General features: G+C 46.7%; 1 pseudogene; it reads left to right on the forward strand.

Annotated features, from left to right (window-relative positions):
- The first annotated feature begins 1,740 nt into the window (after positions 1-1,740).
- On the forward strand, positions 1,741-4,781 carry LOC139569825 (prolyl 4-hydroxylase subunit alpha-1-like; annotated as a pseudogene).
- The last annotated feature ends 5,023 nt before the right edge of the window (positions 4,782-9,804 follow it).

Below are 9,804 nucleotides of genomic sequence, written 5' to 3' on the forward strand. Positions count from 1 at the left end.
TAAGGCACATGAAAGTTCACATGTTCCAGAAAGCATTTCTGCCAAAAACGCATTTTGATTAAAAAAAATATATATTTACGTTCAAATGCCTCTCCTGTGAAGTAGTGACGCGCGACATATGCCTAGTGTCCTGAAACGAGTCACAAATGTGTTCGGTCCGGACGAGACCAAATCTAGACTAATGTAGACTTCTAGGCTGTGTTTCACAAGTTTGAACAGCACAGTACAGTACCGCACAGTTTAGTACAGTAGAGCACAGTAGAGTACAGTTGAGTACAGTATGGTACGGTACAGGACAGTAGAGTTTTATTTAGTAGAGTACAGTACAATACGGTACAGGACAGTACAGTAGTTTAATTCAGTAGAGCAGAGTACATTAGAGTAAAGTAGGGTACAATACAGTTCATTATTCTGGTCTATACTCTCCTGTGCTGTACTGTACTCTACTGTACTCAACTATACTTTACTGTATTCTATTGTGCTCTACTGTATCATACTGTACTATACTTTACTTTCTGTGCTGTTCTCTACTCTACTGTGCTCTACTGTACTGTGCTGTACTGTGCTGTCCGAACTTAGACGTCTATGTTTGTGACTAATCAAGGCCAGCCTAACACCGGACCTAATCTGAACCAATTATAGACGTCTATGTTTGTGACTAATCAAGGCCAGCCTACACCGGACCTAATCTGAACCAATTATAGACATCTATGTTTGTGACTAATCAAGGCCAGCCTACACCGGACCTAATCTGAACCAATTATAGACGTCTATGTTTGTGACTAATCAAGGCCAGCCTAACACCGGACCTAATCTGAACCAATTATAGACGTCTATGTTTGTGACTAATCAAGGCCAGCCTAACACCGGACCTAATCTGAACCAATTATAGACGTCTATGTTTGTGACTAATCAAGGCCAGCCTAACACCGGACCTAATCTGAACCAATTATAGACGTCTATGTTTGTGACTAATCAAGGCCAGCCTAACACCGGACCTAATCTGAACCAATTATAGACGTCTATGTTTGTGACTAATCAAGGCCAGCCTAACACCGGACCTAATCTGAACCAATTATAGACGTCTATGTTTGTGACTAATCAAGGCCAGCCTAACACCGGACCTAATCTGAACCAATTATAGACGTCTATGTTTGTGACTAATCAAGGCCAGCCTAACACCGGACCTAATCTGAACCAATTATAGACGTCTATGTTTGTGACTAATCAAGGCCAGCCTAACACCGGACCTAATCTGAACCAATTATAGACGTCTATGTTTGTGACTAATCAAGGCCAGCCTAACACCGGACCTAATCTGAACCAATTATAGACGTCTATGTTTGTGACTAATCAAGGCCAGCCCACACCGGACCTAATCTGAACCAATTATAGACGTCTATGTTTGTGACTAATCAAGGCCAGCCTAACACCGGACCTAATCTGAACCAATTATAGACGTCTATGTTTGGGCCGCACAAAAAAAAGAGCTTGAAAAAAGACTTCCAAAAGACGTCGACATTGGTCCGTGCTTCTGTCTGTAAATCATGACTTTTTCTAGTACATTAGCTGATAGATTATTCGAGTTAAAAAACAGCATACTGTCCTTCTTTCACTAACCCTCATTTTCACCTCCTCTTTCTTCCTCTCTCTGCCTCCCCTCCCCTCCCCTCTCTATCTCTCTTTCTCTCTCCTTCACCTCTCTCTGTCGCTGTCTCTCTCTCTCCAAGTATGTCCAGGATGGAGCGACGGTGTTGGTGGTGTTTACCTGTATTGAGCTGCCTGCTCCAGATTTTCTCAGCCCACAGTGACTTTTACACATCCATCGGTGAGGCTCCTCCCTCTCCTATGAAATAGAAACCGGTTTGGTCTGCCCTCAATGCCCACGTTTGGTCTGCCCTCACTGCCCCAATGAAATAAATTCTCTGGCTGTCTGAAATGTCAAGCACATACTGTGATTGTTATCTACCGGGAAGTTGAATTATATAGTACACAATGTATTCCTTATCTCTGTGTATTATTGGTTTAGATAAACTTAAAACAAAGTTTGATAATGTGTGTGTGTATTTCCTCCCTTAGGTCACATGACAGATCTGTTGTACACAGAGAAAGACTTGGTCACTTCACTGAAGGATTATATCACAGCAGAGGAGAACAAGCTGAAGCAGGTCAAACTGTGAGTGTCCAGAAACACATGCACACGCACGCTCGCTCACACACACACACACACACACACACACACACACACACACACACACACACACACACACACACACACACACACACACCCACACACACACACACACACACACACACACACACACACACAGACACACACACACACACACACACACACACACACACACACACACACACACACACACACACACACACACACACACATACACATACACACACACACACACACAAACAAACAAACAGAGTTGCTGAATTGCATCTCTTCTCCCAACCCTCTCCTAGGTGGGCAGAGAAGCTGGATGTGTTGTCAGCCACAGCCGTGCAGGATCCCGAGGGCTTCCTGGGACACCCGGTCAACGCCTTCAAACTGATGAAGAGGCTGAACACAGAATGGGGAGACCTGGAGAGCCTGGTGCTGAAGGACACCACAGACGGTTAGACATTATTACACAATGAGGGTCACATTAGAAGGGATGAAAAGGATGTTGTAAGTAGTCACAAAGCAGCAACGACAGATAAGTGTTAATCTTAGAGATTTGCTGGAATGTTTGTTTGTCTTTTGTATACTCACAGTGAGCATCCTCATCAATGAGGATCTCTATCTTTCTATCAGGCTTCATCTCTAACCTGACCCTCCAGAGGAAACACTTCCCTACAGACGAGGACCAGACAGGCGCAGCCAAGGCCCTTCTCAGACTGCAGGACACTTACAGGCTGGATACCAACATCATCTCTACAGGAGACCTGCCAGGTAAGGGGTTAGGGAGTGCTAGAGAGAGAACTTGAGGCCTTTTATAATTTGTAAGTTTGTAACCACTGACTCATCCACAGGAGTGATCCACAAGAGCCCTATGACGGTGGAGGACTGCTTTGAGCTGGGGAAGATTGCCTACACCGAGGTGGACTACTACCACACTGAGCTGTGGATGGAGCAGGCCCTGAAGCAACTGGACGAAGGAGAGGAGTCCACCGTGGACAAGGTTACCGTGCTGGACTACCTCAGCTATGCCATCTACCAGCAAGGGGAGCTAGGCAGGGCCCTGGAGCTCACCAAGAGGCTGCTCATACTGGGTGAGTTACCCTAACATGGCTCAGAATTAAAGGAGTTAAACTAGGCACACTGAGGGTGGCGTCAAACTTAGGACACACAAAGAAAGTTAAAGGAGTGAAAATGAGAGCACACTGAAGGACCTGAACTGTTAACAAGTGCTGAGGGAATATGATGCCCTCCAGGTGAATCATTGAACAACAGATACTGTCCTGTATGCCCAGCATAAACTGGGATAGAGGATTACTCATAAAATGTCCCAGGTGGCAGTAGGATCTGAAGTTAGTCATCCAGATAGTCAGTAGCGCTGAGTAATGAGATTAAGTTTTCCTTGTCTTGTTACTGTATGAGCATCAGTATTTCATCTCACTGTCCCCTCTCTCTCTCTCCTCACTCCAGACCCGGAACACCAGCGTGCCAACGGCAACCTGAAGTACTTTGAGTTTCAACTGATAAAGCAGAGGAACGCCCAGGCCGAGGAGGCCCAGAAGACCCAGAATGAGGGCAAGGGGCGAACGAAGAGACAGACGAGTGATGCCTCCAAGAAGAAGATGGGCTTCAGGGAGCCTGTCCCAGAGAGGAAGATGTATGAGATGCTGTGTTGAGGGGAGGGCATCAAGCTGGTGAGGAGGAGTTACTCACACACACAGTGAAAGGTTGAGCTCATATAAATGGGTTTAGAGTGTGTGTTAATGTGGTTGTGCATATGTGTGTGTGTTAGTTGAACACAAGTTGTAGTCATCAAAGAGTAACGTCCAGTTTCTAGCTCCGTCTCTTCTTGTGTCTTTATCTCTATGTGTCAGTCTATCTGTCCTCTTACCTCCACCCTCCCCCATCTCTGCCTTGTAGACCCCCCACAGACAGAGCCGGCTTTTCTGCCGTTACTATGACAACCACAGTCACCCCAAGTACCTGTTGAGCCCGGTGAAGCAGGAGGACGAGTGGGACCGGCCCTACATCGTCCGTTACCATGACATCATCTCTCACAGCGAGATCGAGAAGGTCAAAGAGCTGGCCAAGCCCAGGGTAAGTTCCACTCTTTGTTGGGTATGTGTGTGTATGTTACATTGAGTTAATAAGGGTGCAGAAGGGTGTCATGGCCACACAGAAGTGTGTGATGGAAGGGGTTCATGGTCCTACAGAAGTGTAATTTCTGTGTCTTTGCTCTGGGGTAATCAAGATACTCATACTAGTAACTGTCTGACCAGCTGCAGCTGTGTATCTGCAGCTTCGAGGCCATTGGAAGGCAGAACGAATGGGCAATGTTAATGCTAAACATAAACACTCTTGACACAGTATGCATTGATCGAGTCAATGAGAATTGACTTATATCAAAGAGCCATGAAAGTGTAGGTCGGTTGAGCCCTTTAAGCCCACCCAGAGCAGAGGCTGGGGCGTGGAGTTGGGCGATGAAGGTGGTGTCAGGATATCCTGTAAACCCCCTCTCCCTGGCTTACAGCTCCGCCGGGCCACCATCTCCAACCCCATCACTGGTGTGCTCGAGACTGCCCCCTACAGGATCAGCAAGAGGTAAAGCACAGCCAGGTGCAGGCAGCAGGAGAGGATGGGGTCGAGGGGAGGGGTGGAGCAGGAGGGGGGCACACAACCCCTCTCCCCATTCTCACCCCACCTCAATCCCCTCCTCTTACGCCTGCCACTGGCCTATGCCTCTGAGTCTTGTCCGCATTCCTCCCTCCGTCCTAGGCTTGAAGACTCCTCTGCAGAAATACAGAATCTTACTTTGACTAGACCCTCCTCCACTCTCTCTCTCTCTGACAAATTTTGTTAGTCTAACCATAAGTCAGATTCTAGAAGATTCCAAGGGCGTTCTAGAGGTTCAGAGTATAAACTAATGAAAAAGGAGAGAAGAGTGTAGGGCCTGAAAGTGGTGAAAATGTGCTTCTGCTCAGGAGTTACAGCTGCTCTAGGATTTTAACCCAGTGGAGGGGGGGGGGAGGATAAAACGTATGGGTGTAAAGATGTAGTTGTTTATATTAACATAGTTGCTTTTGGCCAACTAAGGGTGTGTCAGGAGCAGTCCTTTCACAAATCCCCTGTTCCTTTTATCACTAATGTAATCACTAGTTTAGTATTCTCCTAATCTACAGCATAAACCATTAAGTGATACTAACCTTGGGTGAAAGGACTGGCCCTGAAACAACCCCTGGCATAATGTCGGAATAACATTGACCAGATCTGCTTATCTTTCTCCTCTTTCTGTTTTTTTCACTTCCCGTTTCCCTCTACTTCCTATATTGTTGTGTTGTGTATGTTACACCTCTCTCTCGCTCTGTCTATTGTTTCCTTCCTTGTTTTTTCTTGTGCCCGGGGAACTAGCTAAGGCGCGCCACAGTACATGACCCTCTAACTGGGAAACTCACCATGGCCCTGTACAGAGTCTCCAAGAGGTAAGCGGTCAAAGGGCATAATACATTAGGGGCTCCAGAGACCCCCCATCCTCTATCCATCTCATACCACCCTGACCTGCATCCCCAGGATGTCCTATCCATGTTTTGGCAGGTCTTTGAGTCAATAGGGCCTCCTCACCACCTTTTTCTGCAGTGAATCTACAGTGCGCTGCTCTCTTACAATCAGGTGAATGAGCTCATTCTGGCATCTTTTCTCTTCTCCATCTGAGGCCACACACAGACAGGGCCAATAACACCTCAAGTTCCATATCATCTCTCTCTCTCTCTCTCTCTCTCTCTCTCTCTCTCTCTCTCTCTCTCTCTCTCTCTCTCTCTCTCTCTCTCTCTCTCTCTCTCTCTCTCTCTCTCTCTCTCTCCTGTTGAACAGTGAGTGCCCCCTTGTGGAGATCTAATACACCCACACAACCCAAATCTATGGTCAGACTACTGATTGTACGCGAACATGCCAGTGTGGCCGATGTGAAATGGCTAGCTAGTTAGCGGTGGTGCGCGCTAATAGTGTTTCAATCAGTGACGTCACTTGCTCTGAGACCTAAAAGTAGTTGTTCCCCTTGCTCTGCAGAGGCCGCGGCTTTTGTGGCGCGATGGGTAACGATGCTTCGTGAGTGACTGTGGTTGATGTGTGCATAGGGTCCCTGGTTCGAGCCCAGGTTGGGGCGAGGAGAGGGACGGAAGCTATACTGTTACACCAGTCTTAAGTCAAAGTTACTTAAAATGTTTTCCTCTTTTTAATAATAGAACCAAACATTCCACCACCCCACATCACTTTCTTTTTTCTGTCCCTGCCTATTACTGCAAATGAGTGCTTATTTGTGTGTGTGTTTGCTAGAGTGTGTGCAAGTGTATGTGTGTGTGTGTGTGTGTGTGTGTGTGTGTGTGTGTGTGTGTGTGTGTGTGTGTGTGTGTGTGTGTGTGTGTGTGTGTGTGTGTGTGTGTGTGTGTGTGTGTGTGTGTGTGTCTGCTTCTGTGTGTTCGTGTGGAAGTATGTGCAACTGTGTGTGTGGTGAACTGAGCGTGAACCTCATTTGAATTGACAACGAGGTCACAGTGGGAGAGCAGTCATAGCAGGGGAGAGAATTTGTAGGAAGAGAGCCTTTTTGACCTAACCAGCACTGTATCATGTCCAATTACTTGTTTTACTGTCTTCACTCTCCCAACAGCAACTTCTAATAAATCACTTTACTGAGACATCACATAGACTAACACTCATCTTAGTTTTGATTTTCAGTATTAAGTAATACAGACAGTGTATTGCACTGGGGAAGAGGAGTCATTTTATTGGCTGAGAGATTCAATAATGTATCTAATAAAATGTATGGTGTGTGGAGAACAGATGTCTGAACCCCTGCATTTTTCCTGGACCTCATCCCGATGCTGTAAACTCAAACTCCAGCCCCCTGGCCTTGAAAACATTGCGACCATAACTGCTACAACTCTCACTTCACGCAGTGTATGGCAAATCTATTAAGCAGAGAATCCACCAGAGAATGCTATTTTCTGTGGTTTTACAATTTTTATTTGCACACTGAGGCTTGTGGTGCATGACCCAGAAAAACGAAAATAATGTTGTCGACCATAAAATAAGAGATCTAAGAAATTGTGATGTCTTCATATGATACATGAAAGAAGTCATTGCCATGACACCCAGTCAGAATGGCTCTCTCCCTATTGGAGTGGGCAGTTTAGACTACTGGGCCTGGGTGGATGGTGAAAGGCTGGTAGTGTTAAAAAAAAGAATAATTAAAAAAAAGACTCTCCTCTGGTGCCCCTTAAGTCATCAACCAAGCCTATGTGACCTCCAGAATTCTCCCGAGCCACATTTCTTTTTTTTTCTTTTTTCTTTAACCTCTTTAAGATTACAGTACTAGACACGCAGCCTGCCCAGTACTGGTGGGCAACAAGTGGGGTGAGTTTGTGTATTGAAACCACCTAAATGAATCTCTGTAAGTACTGTAGAAGTTTTACCAGACCAGGCTATGGCAGCTAACATCTTTCTCTATCCTCCTTGTCACCCTCAGTATCAAACAAATGGATCCATGAACGAGGGCAGGAGTTCAGACGACCCTGTGGCCTGAATGAGACTGCATGATGAAGGGTGAAGGCTTTCCTTCCACACCCCTCCTCCTCTTTCCCACTGTTCCTCTTGAACCCCGGGACCTGAGAACACTTCTGCAAACACTTCAGTCCATGAAAAGGGGGCCATGGGCATCCCTCCTCCTCCTCTTCCTCCCTCCCTCCTTCATTCGCTCCTTACCCCCAATCTGTTCCCCTCTGAGCCCAGGATGTTTTGGGGCTTTCAGTTTGGACAGTATTAGTGGTGTTCTGACTGACATGGTGATCTCAAGACTGTTGGATATGTCTCAAATGAACACGTTGTGTGTCATCCTGTTTGCACTCTTTATGGACTCTGTGTGTACACAGCTCAAATGGTTATTTCAGAGTGCAGGTTCTGGAGATGACGGCAAGTCTAGCTCTGTTCTAGTGTAATTCATATTTAGTCTCTGCTCCTCTCTACATGAATGAGTCCATAGTAAGCCATGGACTTTTTTGTCAATTCAGGTCAATGTTCACTCAACGTCTTATTTCAAGTCACTCCAGTTTATACTAACATAACTCTTTCACAAAGACACCACACACACAGACATACACTCCAACACTCCCACGTACTGCACAGACAATCTTATCTGATGTTTATCTGTTTATAGCTTGGGGTGTAATTTGTTTACTGTTTTTCTTTATGCAATACTATCTGGGGGCCTCAAGGAAGAAAGATTATATTTATATCTGACAAAATTCCCCCATGTTGTGTTTGTATGTCCTTTCAAATGTGCAGGAATCTTTTTGGAAGTGTGAAATGTATGTTTTCTACAGAAATCAAGTATATTGCTGCCCACCTGAGTGATGTTTTTATTTTTTATTATCATTTGTTGACCTGGGTATATATATTTTTGTAATTATTTTTTTATTTTTTATATATATATATTTTTTAATCCCCTTTTCTCCCCAATTTTCGTGGTATCCAATCGCTAGTAATTACTATCTTGTCTCATCGCTACAACTCCCGTACGGGCTCGGGAGAGACGAAGGTCGAAAGCCATGCGTCCTCCGAAGCACAACCCAACCAAGCCGCACTGCTTCTTAACACCTCCAACCCGGAAGCCAGCCACACCAATGTTTCGGAGGAAACACCGTGCACCCGCCCCCCTCGGTTAGCGCGCACTGCGCCCGGCCCGCCACAGGAGTCGCTGGAGCGCGATGAGACAAGGATATCCCTACCGGCCAAACCCTCCCTAACCCGGACGACGCTATGCCAATTGTGCGTCGCCCCACGGACCGGCTGCGACAGAGCCTGGGCGCGAACCCAGAAACTCTGGTGGCGCAGCTAGCACTGCGATGCAGTGCTCTAGACCACTGCGCCACCCGGGAGGCCCCCTGGGTATTTTGTAGGCCATTTTCACTCAAATATCCAAAAGAAGTAGGCTTTGATGATTTATAAAAGCATCTCTGGATTTGAGAGATGCTATGTACTCTCTCATGCAAAGAAAGGGTGTGTTTAGGGCCTCCCGAGTGGCACAGTGGTCTAAGGCACTGCATCGCAGTGCTAGCTGTGCCACTAGAGATTCTGGGTTTGAGTCCAGGTCTGTCGCAGCCGGCTGCGACCGGGAGGCCCACGGGGCGGCGCATAATTGTCCCAGCTTCGTCCGGGTTAGGGAGGGTTTGGCCGGCAGGGATATCCTTGTCTCATCGCGCACTAGCGACTCCTGTGGCGGCCCGGGCGCAGTGCACGCTGACACGGTCGCAAGGTGTACGGTGTTTGTTCCGACACATTGGTGTGGCTGGCTTCCGGGTTGGATGGGCATTGTGTCAAGAAGCAGTGGGGCTTGGTTGGGTTGTGTTTCGGAGGACGCATGGCTCTCGACCTTCGCATCTCCCGACTACGTACAGGAGTTGTAGCGATGAGACAAGACTGTAACTACTATCAATTGGATACCACGAAATTGGGGAGAAAAAAAGGGGTGAAAAAAAAACTGCCCCGCTTGATTGGAAGAGGGGATGCTTTTATGGAACAGTTAGGGAGGAGGCTTTGCTGTGCGTTTGTGAATTAGTGTGTTTGGTTTAATCAGAAAT

This window comes from Salvelinus alpinus, chromosome 3 (genome assembly GCF_045679555.1).
Source record: "Salvelinus alpinus chromosome 3, SLU_Salpinus.1, whole genome shotgun sequence".
Taxonomy (NCBI): domain Eukaryota; kingdom Metazoa; phylum Chordata; class Actinopteri; order Salmoniformes; family Salmonidae; genus Salvelinus; species Salvelinus alpinus.